Source organism: Berghia stephanieae, unplaced genomic scaffold, assembly GCF_034508935.2.
Source record: "Berghia stephanieae isolate SIO BIC M18660-M18661 unplaced genomic scaffold, UCSD_Bste_1.3 scaffold2659, whole genome shotgun sequence".
In the NCBI taxonomy this organism is placed as follows: domain Eukaryota; kingdom Metazoa; phylum Mollusca; class Gastropoda; order Nudibranchia; family Aeolidiidae; genus Berghia; species Berghia stephanieae.
The window spans coordinates 1-9,311 of record NW_027623799.1 but is presented as its reverse complement, the minus strand read 5'-3'; the positions used below and the strand labels follow the sequence as shown (position 1 = coordinate 9,311).

At 35.0% G+C, this 9,311-nt stretch overlaps 1 long non-coding RNA gene across 1 annotated transcript; it reads right to left on the bottom strand.

Annotated features, from left to right (window-relative positions):
* Positions 1-1,200: 1,200 nt before the first annotated feature.
* LOC144961490 (uncharacterized) lies at positions 1,201-9,021 on the bottom strand. The gene is made up of 3 exons (XR_013643178.1): positions 8,902-9,021; positions 7,925-8,109; positions 1,201-2,320 (listed from the first exon to the last, which is right to left on the bottom strand). It is a non-coding gene; the product is annotated as an uncharacterized LOC144961490 (long non-coding RNA).
* Positions 9,022-9,311: the final 290 nt, after the last annotated feature.

Sequence of the window (9,311 nt, the reverse complement as noted above, 5' to 3'; positions counted from 1 at the left end):
AACAACATTTAATAAAAGGAAAAAAAACGCAAAGTACCACGCATGAGACAATGTATACAGTACATCTCAATAATGACATTCTTGAGACCAGAAAAAAAGTCACTATAGAGAATTGCCAACCAAAATTGGCATTTGAAGGAGTAAAGTACTCGACAATGGACTGTCATATCCAGCCACAATGGACTGTCATATCCAGCCATAGTAGGCTAAATTGTTTTTTTTTTATTTTAGTTTTAGGGTTTTACGACACGTGCAACACATTTAGGTCATATCAGCACCAGTAAAAAGGAAGAAAATTGGACAGTAAAAATATTCTGTTTTTGTTTTTAAGGGTTTTACGGCGCTTGCAACACATTTAGGTTATATCAGCGCCAGTAAAAAGGAAGAAAATGGGATAGTAAAAAGTTCTAGAATTACAATTAAAGCACCCACGAAAAAGTAAGACAAATGGGAATTGAGAACAAATAGGGATCAGATGTAGATTCCAAGAGCATACCACCAATGTACTTAGTTTGAAATCACCTACAAGTCTCATCCAGACACAAGCACAAAATCCAACAAAGAACACACTCAAATGCTTACATTATACATTCAAAATAAAAATAATAATACATAACAGAGAGATGATTTACAAGGAAAAATATCATCTCCCAAAACAATAACTGCATTTGACTGTTTCCCTCCCAGCTAGGATTCTGGCCAGTGCCAGGACAAAACCAAGTAATCTCATTCCGAGACAAAGACAGAAAGCATGTTGGATAACAGATATAAGGGGATAGAAGACACAGTATGTACCTCCCTGCCAGCTATGGGAGGTCAGGATCCCCACCCAGAAAAATATTCTAGATGTACAATTAAAAAGACTAAAGGAAAAAGTAAGACATAGGGGAAATCGCTCAAATAGGGAACAGATGTAGATTCCAAGAGCACACTATCAGTGTAATTAGTTTGAGAACACCTGAAAGCCTCACCCAGACACCAGTACAGGTCCCTACTAAGAGGAATACACTCAAATGTTTACAAATCATATGTTAAAAATATTTTTAAAACATCAAAGTTTATTCAATCTTAGGCTTTCGCCAATAAATCACACAATTTGAGGACAATCTACACGAAAGTGGAAAAAAAAATGGTAAATGGAACCAAAAAATAAACTGATACAATTAATAACCACAAAAAACAAAACAAACAAAAAAATAATACAGGACATAACAGAGAGATGATTTACAAGGAAAAAAAATATCATCTCCCAAAAAGTTTAACTATACATTTGACTTGTTTCCATCCCCGCCAAGGACTCTGACTAGTTTTGTTTTTAATGTTTTTACAGGGCTTGCAACACATTTAGGTCATATCCCACCCAGTCATCCATCTACTGCGGAGCCACAGGAGTGCTCATTGAGAAAGGTCCGACACTGCAAAAATAGCGGAACATTTCGAAGAAAATCCCAAAATCCCGGAAGATTATCATCACTGATCAAAATACGAGGAAATATTTAAAAAATAAACATGTTCTCACAGTCATCTCTACAAGGACATTTACATTTAACACTCCCCCTCCCTCCACAAAACTGTCCTAACATTTTAATCTATAGCATGGTTTTATACATTCTTCACATAAGCATTGAAGATAAGTGAATTTACATAAGACTTTTTTCGGCTGCTGAAGAAAAAAAAAAAAAAAAAAAAGAAAGAATACTATACAAACCCCTAAGAATTTTCTAAAACTGTTTTACAGCCCGATAAGCCTTGTCTTTTCTTGGCACTAAACTTTACTCCACACTGTTTTAACCTAAAAAAGAATTACAGAATTTTCTTCACAACACAACACAATCTGTGGAAATTTCCTTATTTTAGTTTGTAAAGTTTTCACACATTGCTCTTGTGGACACCATAATGTCTTAGGAAGCATTTATTCATCACCGTGATTGCAACTTGTACTATAATCCATAGACATTGAAGGTTGCATTATTGCAAAGTGGCTTCAACCGCTCAACACTGTTGACTGTTATAAGGACAGCCAGCAAACCTTTGGTAGTCAGTGAGGATATATAAGCTATCCTGAGTGCATAAAGCGCAGTTGCCTGTTTACGATGAGTTGCCCTAATAAGATGCTTTCCATTAAGAAAGTTCTAATCTGATCCTAATAGTTTTTTAAAACGATGGACAGCAGCTGACCAGATGTAAGAGCGGAACTCTTCCTTTCCTCTTTCTTGTGATGACAGGTTAGCTCTCCTCTCCTGTTGTGAAATTCAACGTCGATTCCTTCCATCATCCGTGTAGTCACAGCTCCTTTCTTCTCGTTCTCAACAAACCTTAGCTGGAAAAAAAAAAAAAAAAAAAGATAGAGAAAAGATAATCACAATCTTCAACTATATTTATATATATAAAAAATATTAAAAAAAAAAAAAAAGAAGGAAGAAAGAAGAAAAAGAAAAGTCAGAAAAATAATATCCGAACTTAACACGCTATGTGGAAAAATAAATATAAAAATAAAAGACATCTCATTACACTAAAAGGAGGCTGTATTTATTATTTTCCGCACCGCAATGCGATTTATGCGCCCAAATTTCAGACAATCACACTCACACATACTGTGGAATAGAACACTTACACTGGCGAACATTCAACTCAGTCATAGTCATTCACAGTATCAGATTTATCAAACTTTCACACCTACCGCCTACAGACTATCCCAAATGTACACTTTCTCTCAGAATCAAAGGCCTAGTTTTCCTTTACTACTCCAAAATAAAAAAAAAAAAAAATTAGGCACCACCGAAGTTAATGTAGTAAAGGAAAACTAGTCCTTTAGTCTTTAGTCGAAGGAAACGATCCATGATGGAAGTTGGAAGTGACTAGGTATGACTTTAGACTTCAGATGTAAGTATGAGCAGTGATGTCACCAAGATTTTGAAAGATCGTCGTTGGTAGAGAGCAGCTTCCCTTGGTGTTTAGAGTCTAGGCTCAGGCAAAGCTGCAACATTCCTCAATTTCATACCCTTTTTTTCGTTATTTTGTTTTCGATGCTTCTTTCTTTTTACAAAAATTTGCCTAATTTTACCAATTTGGGGAAATTTGCCAAAATCTGCAGATCGCCCTGATATTTAAGGCTGCAGATAATGCAGATGACAGATTTGCTTACTGCAGGCTTCAAAGAGTATCCGTGAAAATTTTGATATTAAGTCAGGAAAGTTTTTCATCCACTGAATTGGGAAACTGCTATATAGGAAAATTATTTCGATGGTACACAAGAATACATCATCTTAGAACCAACCTCGACTATTATCAGACCTGCCAACCTTCCCAGGACAAAAAGTATTCTATGCCCCTAAAAAGTGTATTTTTTAAAGCAAAAAAGTGTATTTTGTCCGCACATGTGGAAAAAAAATGTACACGTAATACAAAAATTTATATGAAAGCTAACACCAAACCAGGCCTGTAAATGGTTGGTGAAAAAGTTGTCGGAACTTTTTGAACACACGAAAATAGACACAACAGGACAAAAATAAGGATTAATTAAAAAACACAACACAGATATGATACGTCAATTGACTAGTGAAATCATGTCACTTTCCCCTACTTATTTATAACGAGGTCCTTATTTTATGGGACCAAAAAAAAAAAAAACAAAACAAAAAATCCCAATTATTTGAGGGCCCAGGTCTGAGTTAGTTGTAAAATGAAAGGAAGAGAACAATTCCTACCCTTTTGAAGGATGTGTAACTTCGCTCTTGTTTGTGTTAAATGTTTACGCTGATTCTTTCGTTTATTTGGATTAATTCTTATAGAAGAAGAAGAAGAAGAAGATTTGTTTGTTTGTTGCTTTAGGTCTCTTCCAACACAATTGAGGTTATATGAAAGACGCTGAAACAAAAAAAAACAAGCAATCTAACAAAAATAGTACAAATGTAAATCAAAATCATAACTAAAGATATCATAAGCTAAATTATAAATAACCAAGAACAAACAGGCAGAAGATTTACAGAAAAAAAAATATCCCCTGTCAAAAATACAATCACAAACCAAGAAGCAGGATAGGAAGAAGAAGGAAGAAGACAACGACGACAACGAAAAAGAAGAAGAAGAGGAGGTGGTGCGAGAGCTTTCGAAGAAGAATATTTTCGAAGAAAAACAATTATGTCCGTCTTACATCTGGATGGAACCAAAAAAATATAGACTGAGAAATAAGAACCGGAGATATGCACGTGTGACGGTAGCAAAATAGAGAGAAACCTTCCGGTTCGGTTCGACACACTTTTGTGTGTGCGTTATTTACTGACTAGGTGTTGTGTGTGTGAAGACGAATCGTGCGAACTTTGCGACCTCTCTCTCGCTGGCTGTGGCACAGTTGGCAGGCAGTGAATACATCCACGGCTAGCGGAGCATGTAGGTGACACGATATTATAGCTTTTGTTTTGTCTTGTCTTTTAAAATCGACATTTGAAATGGAATAAAATATTTTTCCGAGGAACGAAATAAAAGTCTTTTATTCTCTTTTTTATTGGTTCTGTTCTTTGACGTTACGAATTTTATTTTTACTATTAACTTTTTAAAAATAATATATTAGCACTTATAGAGAAAATCGTACTGTCTGAAATCCGACAATAGACGGAAGATTTACAGGCCTGAATGAGGACCTTATTTTATGGTACCAAAAAAAAATATCCCAATTCTGAGTTTGTAAAATGAAAGGAAGAACAATTCCTACCCCTTTGAAGGATATGTATCTAGTGCTTGACACGGGAAGCTGCGTATCTTCGCCCCTGTTTGTGTTAAATGTTTACGCTCATTCTTTCGTTTATTTGGATCAATTCTTAAAGAAGAAGAAGAAGAAGAAAAAGAAGACGGAGACGATGCGGTTGTGTGAGAGCTTTCGCAGAAGAATAGATATTTCGAAGAAAAATAATTATTTCGCATTATTATTTTTCCGTCTCACATCCAGACGGAACCAATAAATCATAGGGAAAAAGAAATAAGACACGGAGAAATGCATGTGTGTCAGTAGCTCCAACACACTTCTGTGCGTGCACTATTTACTAACTAGGTGTGTGTTTGATGACTTCGCAACACTCTTTCACTGGCTGTGGCACAGTAGCCAGGCAGTGAATACATCCACGTCTAGGTGACATGATAATATTATAGCTAACTGATAGACGGCCTAGTTTTGTTTTGTCCGTGATGCGAAAAATAAAGTTTTTTTTTTTTAAGTCGGCATTTGAAACGGAATAAAATCTGAATTTTTCGAGGAATGAAATAAGTCTTTTATTTTCTTTTTATTGGTTCTATTCTTTGACGTTACGAATTTTATTTTTACCATTAATTTTTAAAAATAATATATTAGCACTTACAGAGAAAATCGTACTGTCGGAAATCTGACAATAAAAAACAAACTCTGCCTCTGACCTTCATCATTCAAGCAATCTCTGGCGATCGATTTATCGAGAAACCAAAAAGTAATGACCATTTTAAATTAGTACAAAGCTCAGAAATTGCAATATCAAAGGAAATTGCTATCGAAACACTCAAAGAAATGACCAAAAGACCCTTAACATGTTGGTAGTATTGGTGCTAGTGGCAGTGGAAGAAATGGTGGTTGTTGTAGCGATGGTGCTCCAGTGGTGGTGGTGATGATGATGAAGCTGTGGTGGGGGTGGTGGTAAAAGTGATGAGGTGGTTGTGGCGATGACAATGGTGTGATGGCGGTTGTAGAAGTGGTGATGGTAAGAGATGATGATGTACTAAATGAAGTTGTGATATCTGCTAGCCCAGTACATTAGATATGAGTAAGTTTTGAGCTGTCTTCAATTCAATAGATGACATTTTGAAACAGTAGCAAGATATTTCCATATATGTTATCTAATGATCCATATCTCTCTCTCTCTTTTTTTTTTTGAGCATTCACTACTACTACTACTACTACTACATACTACCAATACTATTACTTTGGTCAAATGATAGGAAATTCGCAAGTATGTAATATGCAAAGACAAGTTAAATACTTAAATGGCTCTAGAGAATTCATTTTGAACCAAATACCATTCCTAAAGCTGCCCACTTTGTAATTCAAGACTCGTACAAAATAATATAGAAGAAAAAAGATCATAATAAATTTTATAAAGCAAAATAGAGTAATTTTACTTATTATCAATAAAAGGAAATAACCCATTTATGTTTAAGCTTTTTAGCAATACAGTTTTTAATTGAAGGCTTCATAGTCAAAGATGTTAGTTCAATTAAATTTTCACTTAAAATATTCTATTTAATAAGTGGCAAAAACTTAAATGTCTGAGACTATTTAACGTATAAAATAAGCTGATATATATGCATAATTCTATGCAAATCCTCAAAAAATGTATGAGAAAAATATTGGTGAAAACCGGCATCATATAAGCAACTGAAATGATAACTATAATACTAAATGTGATGCATTATTCATTCAGAAACACGGTAGTTGGTGTACGACATGTGTGTATCAATGCATCAAATGTATCATCAACATAATTCACATCACATATCTTTAAAAAGATCGTACTATATCCCTTGGAATCGTATCTGCATAATTGGGTCAAAAAATCGTAGTAAAATACGCTAAATCGTACTGATTGGCAGGTCAGTATTATCCCAGCGAACACCAGACTTAAACCTGAAACTCAAATGTCAACATTTTGCTAAACCAGAAAAGAGGAAGTGCAAACTTTTAATTGACCATATGCATTTGGTTAATTTGACCTACACCATTTGCTTTCATTTTGCCTTTTAAGGTTTCTAAAATGCCTGTTATATGCAAGTCGTTTAAGGTTGGGTGAGAAGAGAGGCGCTGGGAGAGATGAGAAGCGACAGTGATTAGATAGCGGATTCATAGATAAAGACAGCAAGTGCTGAGTGTGTAACCAGCAATGCTATGGGCTGGCTTTGTTTTCATATTATAGAACACATTATGCCACCTGTTACTGTTATGCCGCATTTAACCATCACACATGCTTTGTAAAATATACTGAACACAGAAATCTCGAACAACTAGGCCCGGTCCCACGGTTGAGATTTCCCTGCTGCACTGCATAACAGATTATTTACAAGAAGAAAAAAAAAAAATCATCTCCCAAAACGACAGTTATACATTTGACTCTACCAGACATCCAAATTGAAAACTTCAAATTTAGTAATTTTTATGTCAATTTTTAGTAATTTGACAAAGAAATCGTAATTTCTGAAATTGTGTATGAACAACCACAATATTATTATTATCATTATTATTGTAGTTGTAGTAGTTATTATTATTATTATAACAGTAGTATAGTAGTAGTAGTAGCAGTAGTAGTTGTTCTTCTTCTCATTATTATTATTAATATTATCATAAAGTATTACTAAGAATTAAAAAATTGTAATTTTCCATAAAACTTATTATTCGGCCATGAAATTTGTCTAAAATTCGTAAAATTCGTAATTTTACAGCACGTATGCTCTTCTGACCAAGATCAGGAAAGAATGAAGTAATCTCATTTCAGGACTAAGACAGAAAGCAAGCTTGAAAAAGATAAATAGTGATAGAGGACAGAGCATCCACTATGAGAAATAAAAAACTGCATCCAGGACTTCCACTATGAACCAAGGAGATTTCTGGTATTGCAAGGTGGCAGGGTCATTTGTGAAACTGGAAACAATGAACCGAAGAACATTTTTTCTCTCTTCATGATAGGTGCTAGAATTTTAGAGTTACTAAACCACGAAAAAAAAAAAAAAAAAAAATGCAACACAAACCAGAGGCACCCATTTCCCATTTTTTAAAAAGGAGAGAGAGGAGAGAGAGAGAGAGAGAGAGAGAGAGGAGAGAGAGAGAGAGAGAGGAGGAAAGTATCAAAAGCATTCAAACATGCTTTCTCTCTTTTTTGAATTGTTCACCATGCTTTGCTTTCATTTGTACCTTTTCCTCAGGAGGTAGTTCCTCTCTGTATTTTCTCCTGGATCTGGTAAGCTTCAGCTTTTACAGGGTCAGACATGAGCTCAGTCCAATATTAACCATTTGCCTCCTTGGTAAGTGACTGGACGGAAGACTGCAATCAACCTCACCACAATTCAATTTCATACGGACTGTCCATCTGGGGAGGTCTGAAAAAGTTAAAACAATTATTCTCTCCTCTAATCATAATCAAAATTGTATAAAACGTAACACGCAGAGAGAGAGAGAGAGAGAGAGAGAGAGAGAGAGAGAGAGAGAGAGAGAGAGAGAGAGAGAGAGAGAGAGAGAGAGAAAGAAAGAAGAGAATGCTTCATGTCTTAGTCTTATGATGTTGTGGCAGAAGGGCATAATATAAAAATTTTTTAATTAATTAATCGTAAATAACAAAAAAAAAAAAGAAAGAAAGACAAGTAATAATAATATGAACATGCTCCAATTACTGTCGTATACATTGACGTTGGTAAATAACCATCCGATGATTTCTGGTTGATTTGTCAGCTGACTAAGAAATTAGAGATCTAGATAATTCTGTGTACCACTGGAACAAACTAAGTGACACTTTACGATGAATAATCATGTTTTAAAACTATGCCAAGTTGATAATTACTTTGTAAAATGTATTAGCAGAATTAAAAACCTCATGGCTGAAAAATGCATGAGACTGGTAGTACACACCTCTAACTAACAGAACTGAAATCCCCTGCTCTTTTGGCCTCCGAAAGTCAATTTTCAAATATATCCATGGCTTAGAACAATATCGTCCACTATGGGAGGTTCGAAATAAATAAATTTTAAAAACCCACCCAGAGACAGCCTGTCAATAGCTCTCAAGCCAACAAGCAACTTAAAACAAGATGTAGGACTGGATATGACATAAGGAGCGCATATACTTTTTTTCATTCGACATAAACAATGCCAGTTTGCCAAAGTAGCCTACTCACTTCATAGCTCCGTACTTGAAAGGGAATGATCTATAGCCACTGAAAGACATCTTAGCCAAATGGTCAGAGTATTTCTTCTTCAAAAAGCTTGAAATTGCACCTTACACTGCTGAAAAAGTAAAAAACAAAAACACAACATCAAGTGAAGGAAAGATCCAAGATTGTGGTATCCCTGTAAGTAGACACTTCCCCTGCTCTTGGTTGCCATATCATGGAGGTCGATTTGACTATCAAATAGAGGAAGATAAAAAATTGAAAAGAAGAAGAAGAGAGGTCTCGAAGAAGAATATATATTTAAAAGAAAAATAATCATTTCGCATTATTTCTTTTCCGTCCCACATCCGGACTGAACCAATAAATATAGAGAAAAAGAAAAGATATGAGAACTGGAGAAAGGCATGTGTGTCGGT